General features: G+C 43.6%; 1 protein-coding gene across 2 annotated transcripts in view; it reads left to right on the forward strand.

Moving 5' to 3' along the window:
* The window catches only part of MSANTD4 (Myb/SANT DNA binding domain containing 4 with coiled-coils), a 268,707-nt gene that overhangs the window by 476 nt on the left and 252,792 nt on the right, over window positions 1–15,439 (forward strand). The window contains exon 2 of one of the 2 annotated variants that reach the window (XR_006364979.1): window positions 66–201. The exons of the other annotated variant lie outside the window; for it this stretch is intronic. The gene's annotated coding sequence lies outside the window, so the exon portion shown is untranslated. Of the gene's footprint in view, window positions 1–65; window positions 202–15,439 lie in introns of those variants that run through there. 2 annotated transcript variants of the gene reach the window in all.

The raw sequence follows: 15,439 nt of genomic DNA on the forward strand, positions 1-15,439 counted from the left end.
TGAACGATGGATTCCCAAACACTGACTTACCCAATTGACCAGTCTTGCACCCTTCTTGTCCCTAGGTCCAGAGCGATAGGGAGTGTCGAGATTCAGTGTTTGTCGGGTATACCAGAATTTGGCATTCCGACTTTTCACAGAAGTATGTCGACCATAGGATTATATTACTGGAGAGCATGTGATTCTGGATAATGAAGGTAAACCCTACAATTTTATAGGCTGACTTAATAAGTACATAAAAATAAAATGTATGGGGATGTAGCAAGAGTTACTAGATTTGTGCACCCATATTACTCTGTTTGCATGATAGCGTGTCTGCTTCAAGAGTTTTGTTTCCCACTTGAACCATGTTTAAGTAGCCCTTGATTCAAGGGAAGGAGTAGAAATGTCTCTTATGTTGCAGACCTTTTCATTAAGAATGTTGCATTTGACAGTTATGAAGGCATTAGAGTTTTAAGAAATGGGGAACCAGTGTAACAATCCTTATCTGTGTTTCAAAAGGGTAGTTTTGGAGGTCTTGGCTAAGAATGTGTCTGTGCAACAGCTAAGATTGAAAGTACAATGAGATTCTGGTAGCAGAGAGTCATTGGAGATAAACGATAGCAGTTGTGCACCAGTTTTTTCAGCAGCTTAAAAAGAATTATCAACCGTGTAGTTGGAGCCTCTGTAATGGAGACAAGCCATTACCACCTCTATCTAGATGTCATAGAACACTGTAAGGAATCCATATAAGACAAGAAGATAGGTAGTGTATTCAGTAGTGATAAGAGGCTGTTAATGGAATACTATTAGTAAACCATTCTTTTCCATAGCTGGTTCATTGAACAAACCTTTAATAATTTTCTTTAGCCAATAGGAAGTTGTAATAGTAACTGAAGCTATTACTAGTTGATTGTATCCTTGTTGAGAACAGGGAAGGAGATGTGTCGGTGTCAGTAGAGACCTGCACTTTGTCACATTGCAAGCCATCAAAAAATTACATTTGATAGTGTATTCCTTTGGTAGGTCACAGTGAAACTGAAGACGATCAGAGGGTCTGTTCCTTTTAACTTTTATGTTGATCTCATTACCTTCATAGAGCCTACAAAGTGACAGCAGTAGTGAAATTCTTCTGTCTACCCCAAAGTAACTCTGTCTCTCTCTCTCGCTTTCTTTCCTTCCTTCTTTCTTTCTTTCTTTCCTGTTTACGCGCCATGTGGTACACTGGGCAAAGAGCACCTTTCAGTACTCATTTCTGTAGCAGATACGGGTTTTACGGGCTGAGGTTGCTAGTCCAAGGCCCATCCCTCCTTAGAGGGTGCATCACATACACTCACACGCACATACTCACACCACCTAGGGCCAATTTAGAGTGTCCAGTCCACCTACTGCATGTCTTTAGAATGTGGGAGGAAACTGGTGCACCTGGCGAGACCCATGCAAATGCAGAGAAGACATGCAGACTCCGCACTGAAGGCACCCCAGCCGAAAATCGAGCTGGAGAACCTGTTGCTGTGAGGCAACAATTCTAACCACTACACTATTGTGCCGTTTCCAAAATAACTAAAAGTATCTAGGTTAAAAGAAGTTGTCATTCTTCTATGCAATGTGCTGATCAGTCCAATTATTAGAATATAATGCTGCTTTTTGTATGTGTTACTTAGGTACATCACACATCTAGAAAGACCGCCAGGGGTTCTTGGCTAAAAAGATCACTGGACTAAGGACGGTTAGCTACCAAGACTGGCTTGAAGCTCTGTCATGTATAGATTTCTGCTTGGTGGTATATGCGTAGCCCTCCCTACTGTTAAGGAGCCCTTCTTGGTTTCCCACATCACAAAACACATGGCTGCACAGACATTTAAACATAATGACTTGAGTCTCCAACAAGTAAGACACTCTGGAGAGACAGATATTTTTTACTCAAGTCTCTGTCATCTCTGGAGTAATCCTTGATTACATGTAAAGCAAAGTGATACTCCTTGCAGCATGTTAGGTGACTCTCTTGTTTTGGATTCATTGCCATCAGTTTATTCAGGGCCTGACTCGTTTTGCCCTCCTAGAAGGCAGTAGGTGCTCTTGAGGTTAGGTATTAAGTGTTTTCCATCCATGGACGGACTGTAGGACTATATGAAATCTGTGCTGACATTGTTTTGCCTAGCTATGGTGCAGTGAAGTAAGGGAACCCCCCCCCCAACTGTTGAATATTCTTGGAGTTCATCTATATTCATACCGAGTGGGAGGTGCCAAGGGCACATGTGTGTATACACACACACACACACGCACACAATCAGTTTTTATTGCTCCATTACTGTCGAAACCGCGGTGGTGGTGCTGCAGTAGCGCTGTCGCCTCACAGTAAGACTCTGTCCGGTTTGATTCTCAGCTAGAGCGTCTTCTGCGTGGAGACATGCGTGAATGGGCATACCTTCGTTGAAGGTTGTGCGTCAGGGCTGGTAACTCAGCACGTAAAAATTAACTACCAGTCATTAGCGGACCAGAGTTCCGCTGTGGCGACCCCTAACCTGGAAAAGCCGAAAGACACAACAACTGTCGAACTTGTCAGTGTTTTTAGTTGACGGTCAATGATGTTCTTCATTCCACATTGCTGCAGTCCTAACTATTGGGTAGTCCGCTGTCCAGTCGGCCCGAATACCAAAGTATATGGCTGACGTCGGTCAGGGCGCATTAGACTGACGTCAGTACGTCAGGGTACTAATGCGCATGACCGACGTCATATCCTCAGTCTTTTTTGCCGCATGGTCCGATGCAGAAGCAATTTTGCGAGTGCAGGTTGGCGTTCTGAAAGTTTCTGAAGCCAGAGTTTCAGACCGAATCAAAGTTGGCTAAGTACCCGTTGGGAATATTTTGTTTATTCTTGCCTCAGTATTTAACCGGATGTCAGAAAAAGTGAATAACTGTATTTCTTGTGGGAAACAGATACCTCATAGGGATTACCATACTTTGTGTATACCTTGTTTAGGGCCTGAGCACGACGTTGTTGGATGCCGCTCTTGTGCTAGATTTAACAAACGCACTATTAAGAGAAGGTTAGACTGTGCCAGGTTAGTGTTTGGGAAGCGTTGTAACTATAAAATGCCGTCGGATGCTCCGACGCCTGCTTCGGCTAAAAACGCAAGGACAAAACAGCAAAGCCTAGAGTGGAAGAACCGACAGTCCCAGACGTCGGTTCTTTAGAGGGCTCAGTGGAGCCGGAGATTTTGCCAGGTGTTTCTTTGGAGTCTCAGGGAGAGACTTTACTGTTACAGGATGTTTCCTCTCAGGAAGTAGGCCAGGCTGAGGGGGCTTCTCAGGTGGCTGTTCTTCCCTCTCTTCCTAAGGTGGTTAGAGCCTCCCCTTCTGTTTCCAAGGCTTCTTTGAGGGGCAGGCCAAGTTTTGCTTCAGTGGGGGTTTCTCCTAGTGCTTCAGGGTCTTTGCCTAAGAAACATATGCTTAAAATGGCAGAGGATTTGATTACTATGATAAGGGGTTCTATGCCCCCTCCTGATAAGAGGCCTAGGGTGGAACCTGAGTTTGAGAGTTTTGAGCAATGCTCGGAGGCTTCTGAGTCTTCGGCTGAAGACTTGCAGGAGTTCCCTCCTTATTCTGATTCTGATGTGGATGATTCTACTCCTTCAGCTTCTCCTCCTGAGGATTTTTCATTTTCAGAGACTCTGCATTCCATGAGGGAGCATTTTAAATGGGAAGGTCAAGATTTCTCTGATTCCAGGAAAAGGCTTAGGGAATTCTTGTTTTACCCCAGCATAGGCCTTTAGCTATACCTCCTGTTTTGAATGTGGTGGAAGATGTTTTGCAGAGGCTTCCTGAATCCTGATTCTTTGCCTCCTGCCCCAGTTAAACCGGATAGGTATTATAGGGTGCCTGAAGCTCATCAGTATCTTTTAAGAGTCCTAGGGCAGACCCGAAACTGTCTCTCAGGGGCCCAAAGGTGTGAAGGCCTCAGTTGTTAAAAATCCTGTCCCTCCTGATAAAGAGGCAAGGGCTTTGGATAGATGGGGAAAGAAAGTGTATACTTCTTCCACTTTAGCCATGAGGGCTTGAATTGTCAGTTTCACATGTTGAAATATCAGAATTATCTTCTTTCACAGTTGAGATCTAAGGTGGATGCTTTGGCGGAAGGTATTGAGTGTAAAGAGTTGCAGGATTTAGTTCATGTGTCTGAACAGGTGGGTAAACATTCCTTGCAATGTGGTTTTGATGCTGTGCAGGCCTCCTCCAGGGTGGCTGCCACTGGTTCTGTTCTTCGTAGGCACGCCTGGTTGAGAGATCAGAATTTAGCTGAGCATGTTAAGACACGGATTTTGGATGCTCCTTTGCAATCTGATGTGTTGTTTGGTTCGCCTGTAGAAGCAGTTTTGAAGAAAATGGAGGACAAGGCTAAGTCTATGCAAACTGTTAAAGATTTTTGCAGGTGCAGCCTCCAAGTTTAGTAGAAATTGGCCTGCTAAGGGATGGACTTATCCTGCTTATGATTCCCAGTCTAGGGGTAGGTCTAGACGTGGTAGGGGCAGAGCTCAGGGTTCTTTTAGGCCTAGGACAGGGAGTTCCCCTGCTCAGACTTCTGGTGAGGGCAGGGGTCAGTCCTTTCGTAAAGCAGACCCAATGACCTGCCTTTTCAGCTGCCAGTTCATTCTCGCCTGGCAGCACCGTTGGGAGGAAGACTGTCTCTTTTCAAAGAAAATTGGGATTTAATTACCCAAGACAGATGGGTTCTGGATATCATTCACCACGGTTACAGGTTTTATTTCCATACCTTGCCTCCTTTCAAAGGCATGCCAGACATTCCTCCTCTACAAAGACAAGAGGCTCACAAGCAAATTTCTCTGTTACTCCAAATAGGGGCCATTCAGCCGGTTCCTATGCCAGAAAGGGGCCTAGGATTTTATTCTCGCCTGTTCCTAGTACCAAAGAAGGGGAACACGTGGAGACCAATTTTGGATTTATCTATCCTCAACACTTATCTGGACATTCCCAAGTTCAAAATGTTGACGTTACAACAGCTTTTACCTCTGCTGGGCAAAGATCACTGGATGGTAACTTTAGATCTCAAGGAAGCTTACCTTCATGTGCCTATAAGACTAAGTTGCAGAAAGTATCTGCGTTTTCGAGCAGGAAATTCTCATTATCAGTTCTCTGCATTGCCCTTTGGCTTATCTACTGCGCCCAGAGTATTCACAAAGGTTCTGGCTCCAGTGATAGCTTTCTTCAGACTAAAAGGAATTCAAATCTATCCTTACTTGGACGATTGCCTGATTCTGGCTCAAGAAAAGGAAGACCTTCTACAGCATTTGGAATATGTCATAGCAGTGCTAAGATGCCTAGGGTATTCTGTGAACGAAATAAAGTCCAGTCTAGTACCCTCTCAAGACATGTGCTTTCTGGGTGTGAGACTGAATACAGCAGCCCAGATGGCCTTTTTAACCCCGGACAAACAAAAGAATCTTTCCAGTTACTTCCATCAACTATCTCTTCAGTCCGGGCTGACTGCAAGGACAGTCCTTCAAGCCTTAGGGTTCATGGCATCTTGTATTCTGGTGCTTCCCAATGCCAAACTGCATATGAGGAAGCTACAATGGTATCTCAAAAATGTATGGACACAGCACTGCCAGGATTTGGACACTGTCATTCAAATAATACCTTGCATTCAAAAGGAATTTTTGTGGTGGGCTCAGGAATGTCACCTAAACAAGGGACTCTCTGTGACCCGGCCAGAGGCGAGTCAGATTCTAACGACAGATGCCTCAGACATTGCTTGGGGAGCTCATCTAAATGGAAAGTGGATACAAGACAAGTGGCCTGCCAGACTACAGCATCTACATATCAACATGAAGGAGATGTTAGCAGTCCAGTTTGCATTAATGGCTTTCAAGGAGTTACTTCTTCCAGGGCAGGTGTTGATTCTAACAGACAACACAACTGTCATGTGGTACATCAACAAACAAGGGGAACACATTCTTACCCATTGTGCAGGCAAGCAATGATTTTATGGGAGACTGCGCCAGCTTGCAACTAACTCTTCAGGCAAGGTTTCTGCCGGCAGCACAGGACTCCTTAGCAGATGTGTTAAGCAGACAAATCATGGATCCCCACGAGTGGAAACTGGATCTTCATGTATTTCAAACGTTGACAGTGTCCTGGGGAACTCCAGACATAGATCTGTTCGCTTCTCCACTAAATCACCAGCTGCCAAAGTTTTGCACAAAGAGGTTTCATCACACAGCTTGGAAAGTGGATGCTCTTTCTTTCAGTTGGAAAAATCTTCATGTGTATGCGTTTCCACCTCTGCCTCTTCTTCCAAAGGTGCTTCTAAAGGTCAGACAAGACAAGCCAAGGATGATTTTAATAGCTCCAGATTGGCCTCGGCAGCACTGGTACCCGTTACTGAGGAGTCTGGTAAAGAAGCCTCCATGGCCTTTACCCTTGATTCCACACCTGTTGTCTCAGAGAGACGGTCACCTGCTCAATGTCAAGCTTCACTCTCTTCATCTAACAGCCTGGCATATTCTGTTTTGAAAGACAGCAGGTCTCAACTTCCTCAACAAGTTTTAAATGTGATTATGGAAGCCAGGAGACCTAGTACAAGGAAAGTGTACGAGAAAAATGGAAGAGATTTTTATTTTGGAGTGCAGCAAACAATTTGGAGATTTCGAGCCAAATCTGAGTGTGGCTCTTCAATATCTTACTGAGTTATTGGACAAAGGTTTGTCTTTCTCTTCCATTAAGATTCATGCTGCAGCAATTTCAGCTCACTATGATTGTGACCCACCATTGTTTTCTCATCCTTTGTTCAAGCAATTTCTTAGAGGGGCAAAGAATATAAGACCCCAATAGAGCTCCTACTCCTGCTTGGGATCTCAATTTTGTGTTGGAGAAACTTACTCTACAACCTTTTGAGCCTGCGGCTACTGCTGACTTGAAATACTTGTCATGGAAGACTGCTTTTTTGTTGGCCATTACTTCTGCAAGAAGGGTTTCTGAGTTGCAGGCCCTTATGGCAGTGGAGCCTTTTGATTTTTCATAAGGATAGGGTATCTTTACGTACTAATCCTTCCTTTATGCCTAAGGTGGTTTCTAGTGTGGCTTTAAACCAAACTATTCATTTGCCTACTTTTTATGCAGATCCCCAAAATAAAGGGGAAAAGATTTTGCACACTTTAGATGTACACAGGCAATTGCGTTATTATTTGAGCAGGACTAAGGATTTTAGGCAGTCTCAGCAGTTGTTTGTTTCTTTTGCTTTGAGTTCTCAGGGCAAGCCTGTGTCAAAACAAACTATTTCTAGATGGATTGGGTGTTGCATTACATTTTGTTATTCCCATCATGGCAAGGAGATTCCAGCTGGGATTAGGCCTCATTCCACTAGGGCTACTGCCACTTCAACAGCATTTCTGAGGGGGTGGCAACTAAGGATATTTTGGAGGCAGCTACTTGGAGTTCAGTGCATACTTTCTCTAAGCATTATCACCTTCCTCTCTACTCTAAGTCTAGGGCTGGTTTTGCCACAGCTATTTTGCAAGGCATGTTGTCAGTTCCTGCTTCCTTATGATTTGCCAGCCTCCCTTACCTCTGCTTTGGGATTCTACCCAATAGTTAGGACTGCAGCAATGTGGAATGAAGAACATAGTACAGTTTTGTACCTACCATAAATGTAGATGTTCGAGGATCCACATTGCTGCAGTCCAATTACCTCCCTCCTTCCCCTCTGTGTTTAGGGGTGGTTGTGTAGGTGAGGTTATATTCTGCTAATTTTGTATATTTTGTACATATATTTTGGTGCAGGTTTGTTGGGAGTTTTGGTTTTGGCGTATCTTTTAGGGTCTTCTGACATCTGGGGCAAGAAAAGACTGAGGATATGACGTCGGTCATGCGCATTAGTACCCTGACGTACTGACGTCAGTCTAATGCGCCCTGACCGACGTCAGCCATATACTTTGGTATTCGGGCCGACTGGACAGCGGACTACCCAATAGTTAGGACTGCAGCAATGTGGATCCTCGAACATCTACATTTATGGTAGGTACAAAACTGTACTTTTTTCGGCGCGAATTTTTTAATATTTATTTAACGTATATTTTATATAATATAGATTTACAATGTTCATATTTGTGTGGTGTGTGAATACAATTCCAATATTGTATGTAGAAATGTTACTGTATAATGGAGTATGATACATGAAATACCTGGTATTGCAACATTACGAAGAAGTTATTTTCATGACAAGTGCTGAGACACCAAACCAGTTCTGTTATCTTTACTGTTTGTTTCATGTGCTCCAGAAACCAGAGCCCCACTTATTCCTTTGTACCTTAACATGTAGAATGAGATGCATCAACTATCTAGTGCTGTAAGACTAAGAATTGGAGATTGTGCTTAATTTTGTTGAGTGAAGAATCTTGAAACTCATTTCCCTAATGTTGCATTACCAGATATTTCATGTCTCATGTGAACTCAATCCCCCCACCTGTTCCATTATCTTGAATGATTATTTATTATTTTTTTTACTGGAAAATGTTAATTAGGTTTATTGAATAAATTGTGTATTGACTAGACCTTTGTTTAAAAGGTTTGAAGAATTGGTTGTCACATGAATGGATTTCTACTCTAGTAATGGGATTGTTAAAAGTCCTGTTTTGTGGTGTTGGACAACCCTCAGTACAGTACTGAAATAATACTTGTACTTGAACATGCGTTTCTTTTAGTTTTATATTTTTGACCAGTTAAAATCATATTTAGATATTCACAATTGTGTCTGTTTGGCCAACAGTGGCATGCGTTTCTGTTGCTTGGTTATATTCCTTCTTTATTATATTCATTTTTTTAAGTAATGTCCGATTTTGGATCTAGGGGATTTTTATAGGTGTGGATTTTTCAGTAGTTTCCTTTTTTGTTTTTCCTTTAACTAGGGTTGAGATGTGCACATGTCTTTTGGAATTGTGGATTTGACTGGAGATTCATGATGTGCCACAGAGTAGTGTAAATGCTGTCACAGTGTTTATAAGATGTAGATGGAGCTGGGATTTTGTTGTTGGGGGTTTGACTTGCGTAGGATGTGATGTTTTTTAGGATGTAGATGAAAATATCTGATGTAAATATCTACATCCTGAAACGAAGATTTGTCAGTACTGCTTGATACTGTTGATGTTAGAATAAATTTTTTACAGTTATTGCATCTGAAAATGAATATACATTTATAAATGAGCATCAAAACACACACTCTGTGTGTGTGTGTGTGTGTGTGTGTGTGTGTGTGTGTGTGTGTGTGTGTGTGTGTGTGTGTGTATATATATATATATATATATATATGTGCATATATAATGTACGTATGATTTTCTGTGCACATATATAAATACACAACAGATGTATACAAAGAGAGAGCATGCACATTGCCATTTCCTATATATATATATATATATATATATATATATATAGATATATACACAGAGGAATTGCAGATGTTCATCGTGCTATACTGCTGCAGTCATCACACTAGGGTTATCCTGTAGTCAGGCAGTCCCGCAGTCGGCCAAATCCCAAAGTCCTGGTCTGGCGTTGGTTGTCGTCGTCTCTTCCCTGACGTCAGTGCGACAGGGGTATAAAGGAGACAGCCGACGCCATTTTCTGCAGTCTTTCTTGCCGCGCAGTGCCTGAAGCAGAAGCAGTTCGCAAGTGCCGGTTGGCCAGCTCCTGAAATTTTCGAATTGAGTTTCAGCCCGAAGTCTTCTCTAAAGCTAAGTACCCCGTTGGGGAAACTTTTCTTGCCTCAGACCGATGCCAGACAAAGTTAATAATTGTATTTCTTGTGGGAAGCAAATACCTCATAAGGATTTTCATTCTTATTGTATTCCTTGCCTAGGCCCAGACTACGACGTCTCTGGTTGTCGGTTTTATGCTAGGTTCAACAAACGTACAATTAAGCGTCGGGCAGAATTCGCCCAGCATTATTTTGGCAGAAAATTTAACTATAGCATGCCGTCGGAGCAACCGACATCAGCAATGATTAAAAAACGCAAAGATAAGGACCGGCAGCCAAGGCCAAGACCAGATACCGAGGCCTCAGCAGGGCCTGACGCCGGTTCTCCGGTTTTCAGCGAGGCGCCTTCGCAGCCCCTGACTACCGCTGATTCAGAATTTCTGATGGCATCCCAAACCAAAACAGTTGGGCCTCAGGATCCGGTTCCACCTCATTCCTCGGACACCAGCCCCGGCGGGGATCCAGAAATTTTCGATAGGCCTTCAGTCTCCGAGGGTGTTTTCAAACCGACAACTGCCTCTGCCAAACCTCATACTAAGCTCAAAGCCCCCTTGAAAGTTAGAAAAACGGGGCCACCCCCCCCCCCCCACAGACCCCTATGCCTAAAAAACAGATGCTTAAGATGGCCGAGGATTTAATTACCCTTATCAGGGGATCCCAACCCCCACCTGACAAAAGGCCTAGACTGGAGGAAGATTATCCTTCCTCTGACCAAGCATCCATTTCCTCAGGCATCTCTGACGACCAGGATTACTCCTTCCCTCCTTATGAAGACTCAGATGCTGAAGAGTCCATTCCCTCTGTCTCCCCCCCTGAAGACTACTCTTTTGGGGAAACTTTACACACCATGAGTGAACACTTCCACTGGGAAGGCCAAGATTACTCTAACTCCAAGAAAAGACTCCGTGACTTTCTTCTTCTTCCACAACATAGACCCCTGGCAATCCCTCCAGTTTTAAACATTTTGAATGATGTTTTCTCTGAATCCAGTTTAAACTCAGATTCCTTACCTCCAGCACCAGTTAAACCAGGCAGATACTACCGAGTTCCTGATACTCATAAGTTTCTATACAAAAGCCCTGATGCAGACCCCGAGACCATTTCCCAGGGTCCCAAAGGGGTTAAGGCCTCTACTGCTAAGAATCCACTGAAAGATATTCCAGAGCATTAGAAAGATGGGGAAAGAAAGTGTATACGTCTGCCACTTTGTCCATGAGGGCACTAAACTGCCAATTCCACATGCTAAAATACCAACAGTATTTGATTACGCAGTTAAAACAGAAGCTGATCCCTCAGACAGATCAACTAGATTTGAAAAAGGTGCAGGATTTGCTGCATGCATCAGAACAGGTGGGAAAACATACCTTACAGTGTGGTTTTGATTCATTGGAAGCCTCATGTAGAGCAGCTGTCACAGGGTCTGTCATATGTAGGCATGCTTGGCTTCAAGAACAAGCCTTACCAGAACATGTCAAAGCAAAGTTATTGGATGCCCCATTGCAGAAAGATGTGTTATTTGGTGTCAAAGCAGAGGAAGTTTTGAAGAAAATGGAAGAAAAGGCAAAATCTATGCAAACAGTTAAAGATTTTTTACAGGTACAACCTCCTCGTTTCAGCAGAAACTGGCCATCAAAAAACTGGTCCTTTCCTGCATCAGACAGACCCCAAAGAGGAAGGTGCAGGCGCCCAAGGGGCAGAGACCAGCCACAAGGTTCTTTCAGGCCTAGACAATGGCATACAGCAACTCAGAGGTGGAGACGAAAGATCTCAACCCTTCAGGAAACAAACACAATGACTTCCCTCTTCGCCTGCCAAGCAAAATTGCCCTGGCAGCACCTTTGGGAGGGATACTGGCTCTATTTCCACAAAATTGGCACATCATAACAAAGGACAAATGGATTCTGGACATTATTACCCGAGGCTACAGATTTCACTTCCACACTTTACCTCGGATGAGAGGCATGCCAAATCTGCCTCCAAACCAATGGACAGGCTCAAACGCAAATTTCAGCTCTCATGGATATGAAAGCAATTCAAAAGGTACCTACAAAAGAGCAAGGTCAAGGTTTTTACTCAAGACTGTTTCCTAGTCCCATGAAAGGACAAAGCCTGGAGGCCCATCTTAGACCTCTCAATTCTGAACACATACCTGGAGGTACCCAAATTCAAAATGCTCACACTACAGCAGCTCCTTCCCGTGCTGGGCAAGGAGTCTTGGCTGGTAACGTTGGACCTCAAAGAGGCATACCTGCATGTCCCTATCAGACAAGATTGCAGAAGATACCTCAGATTTTTGGCAGGTACAACACATTATCAATTCTCTGCATTGCCGTTTGGCTTATCTACTGTGCCCAGAGTATTTAAGAAATGCCTGGCATCAGTAATTGCATATTGCAGACAACGAGGAATACAAATTTATCCATATCTGGACGACTGCCTGATCCAAGCGGACAGCAAGGACATTTTGTTACAGCATCTGGCTTTTGTAACACAGCTGCTCAGTTGCCTAGGGTACACAGCAAACAAAAAGAAGTCAAAACTAATACCCTCGCAACAGATATTCCTGGGTGCCAGCTTAAATACAATGGCCCAGATGGCTTGCCTCACGCCAGACAAACAAAAACAATTGACTCAATACTTCAAAAAGATAGCAACTTTTACCCAGTTCACTGCAAGGAAAATCCTGCAGGCATTGGGGTTCATGGCATCATGCATTCAACTAATCCCATATGCAAAGCTGCATATGAGAAAATTACAATGGTGCCTGAAAAGTGTATGGTCTCAACACAGGCACAGCCTCGAAACAAATATACCTATCATTCCCTGCCTTCAAAAAGAGTTCCTATTGTGGGCTCAAGCATGTCAAACAAACAAGGGTCTTCCTTTCGTCTTACCTCCAGCAAACCAAACCATGATAACAGATTCTTCAGATTACGCCTGGGGAGCACACATGGCAGGACAGTGCATACAGGGCAAATGGTCTGCAAAACAAATGCATCTTCACATCAACCAAAAGGAGATGCTAGCTGTGCAAAATGCACTGACAGTCTTCAAGGACATCTTCCATCCAGGACAACTTCTAATAAGGACAGACAACACCACAGTTATGTGGTACATAAACAAACAGGGAGGAACACACTCCTACCCTTTATGCAGACAGGCTATGACCTTATGGAACACAGCTTTGACCTGCCAAGTACAACTACAAGCACAATTCCTGCCAGGAAAGGAAAACCTATTGGCAGACGAATTAAGCAGAAATATGGTAGACCCTCACGAGTAGAGACTACACCCACAAGTATTTTCAATGATAACTCAAAGATGGGGATGTCCAGACATAGATCTATTTGCCTCCCCCAACAATTGCCAATTACAAAAATTCTGCACAAGGACTTATCACTCCCTAGCCTGGAAAGTGGACGCTCTATCATTCAGTTGGACAACACTGACAGTCTGTGCCTTCCCTCCACTACCTCTATTGACCAAGGTATTATTGAAGGTCAGATCAGAGAGACCACAAATGATCCTCATTGCTCCGGACTGGCTACGCCAGCACTGGTACCCATTACTAAGGAACTTGACTCACAGCCCTCCATGGATCTTGCCTCAATTCAAACTACTGTTGACTCAGAAAAACTATCAAACCCGTCACAGCCAGCTCAGAACTTTAAATTTAGCTGCATGGAGAATTCCTTAAATTATCAATCAACACTTCTCTCAAAGGACGTCCTGAATGTAATTGTGGAGGCCAGGAGGCCCAGCACCAGGAAGACTTACTCAGACAAATGGAAAAGATTTTGTGCATGGCACCAGGCTAAAGGTCAAAATCTTTGGACACCAAACATTCCTCACATACTGCAATACCTAACTGAGATGCTACACAAAGGCCTTTCCTTCTCCTCCATTAAGATCCATGCTTCAGCCATTTCAGCTCACTATAATATGGATCCACCAATTTTCTCACACCCTTTACTTAGGCAGTTTCTCAGAGGGGCTAAGAATATAAGACCCCCCAGAAAACCACCAACACCAACTTGGGACCTGAACTTCGTTTTAGAAAAGTTAACACTACCTCCTTTCGAACCAGCCTTCTCAACAGAACTACAATACTTGTCTTGGAAAACAGCCTTGTTACTGGCTATTACCTCAGCACACAGGGTCTCAGAACTACAGGCACTTATGGCAGTGGAACCTTTCATAATTTTCCATCAGGACAGAGTCTCCTTATGAACTAACCCTACCTTCATGCCCAAGGTAATATCCAGTGTGGCTTTGAATCAGACCATTCATTTACCCACCTTTTATCCTAACCCACAGAATAAAGGAGAAAGGCTCTTCCACTCTTTGGACATTCACAGACAGCTACGTTAGTATTTAGATAAAACAAAGACCTTCAGAAAAAATGACCAACTCTTTGTATCATATGCTGCAGGTTCACAAGGAAAGGCTATTTCATAACAGACCATCTCCAAATGGATAGCACATTGTATTCGCTTTTGCTACTCGCACCATGGGAAGGCAGTGCCTGTCAATATTAGATCCCATTCTACCAGGGCTACTGCAACCTCAGCAGCCTTTCTCAGAGGGGTTCCAACCAAAGACATTCTGGAGGCAGCTACTTGGAGTTCAGTGCACATCTTTACCAAGCACTACCACCTTCCATTATACTCAAAAACCAGAGCTGGTTTTGCCACTGCACTTCTGCAGGGCATCCTAGCATCACCTAACCCAGTTTAGTACCAGCCATAGCTTTGGGACTCTACCCAAGTGTGATGACTGCAGCAGTATAGCACGATGAACATAGTACAGATTTGTACCTACCATAAATGCAGATGTTCGAGTGGCTATACTGCTGCAGTCCAGGTTACCCTCCCTCCATCCCCTCTACATACCAGGGTGTTAGTTACAACTCCATGTACATCAATCTATTGGATGCATGTCTATATGGTGTATTTGCTTACAGCTAGTACTATTGCTTATCTACTAAGGTATTGTTGCATAACTATTGTATTGCCTTCCTACTTGGGGGCACCTGACATCTGGGGCAAGAAAAACTGACGTCAGGGAAGAGGCGACGACAACCGACGCCGGACCAGGACTTTGGGATTCGGCCGACTGCGGGGACCGCCTGACGACAGTATAACCCTAGTTTAATGACTGCAGCAGTATAACCACTCGAACATCTACATTTATGGTAGGTACAAAACTGTACTTTTTCATTAATGCAGATGTAGGAGAGTTTTTTTTTTTTCAGCATCTTGATCCCATCATCCCCCCTCCGTGAGTTTACACCATAATGTGCTTGTGCGAAGTAGTAGCCTTTGTGTGAGCATCTTCTTGTCTTTTGCCTGTTCTTGGGAGTTTGTTCTTTTATGTCTTTCAGAAGACATTCCTCAAACTTGCCTTCTTTACATTTTTTTTTCATCCTTCCTCAAGGATAGACAAGCTAGCTTCAGCCATTTGTCTACCCATGCTGGTCACCATACCCTCTGTTTAACTAGTTTAACACGATGCAGACAAAGCTGAAGTTGAATCTGTTGAATGCCCCTCTCCGCCTGGAAATGAACATTTTTTATCATACAGATAACGTGCAGCTCTAGTTCTTCAGCTTCATATATTTGAACCTTTTGAGTGGTTAGTTCTGCATATAACTTGGTACCTGTCGAGGTTTCTGGGACTTTACTAACT

This window comes from Protopterus annectens, chromosome 5.part0 (genome assembly GCF_019279795.1).
Source record: "Protopterus annectens isolate FY-2018-M chromosome 5.part0, PAN1.0, whole genome shotgun sequence".
NCBI classification, from domain to species: Eukaryota; Metazoa; Chordata; order Ceratodontiformes; family Protopteridae; genus Protopterus; species Protopterus annectens.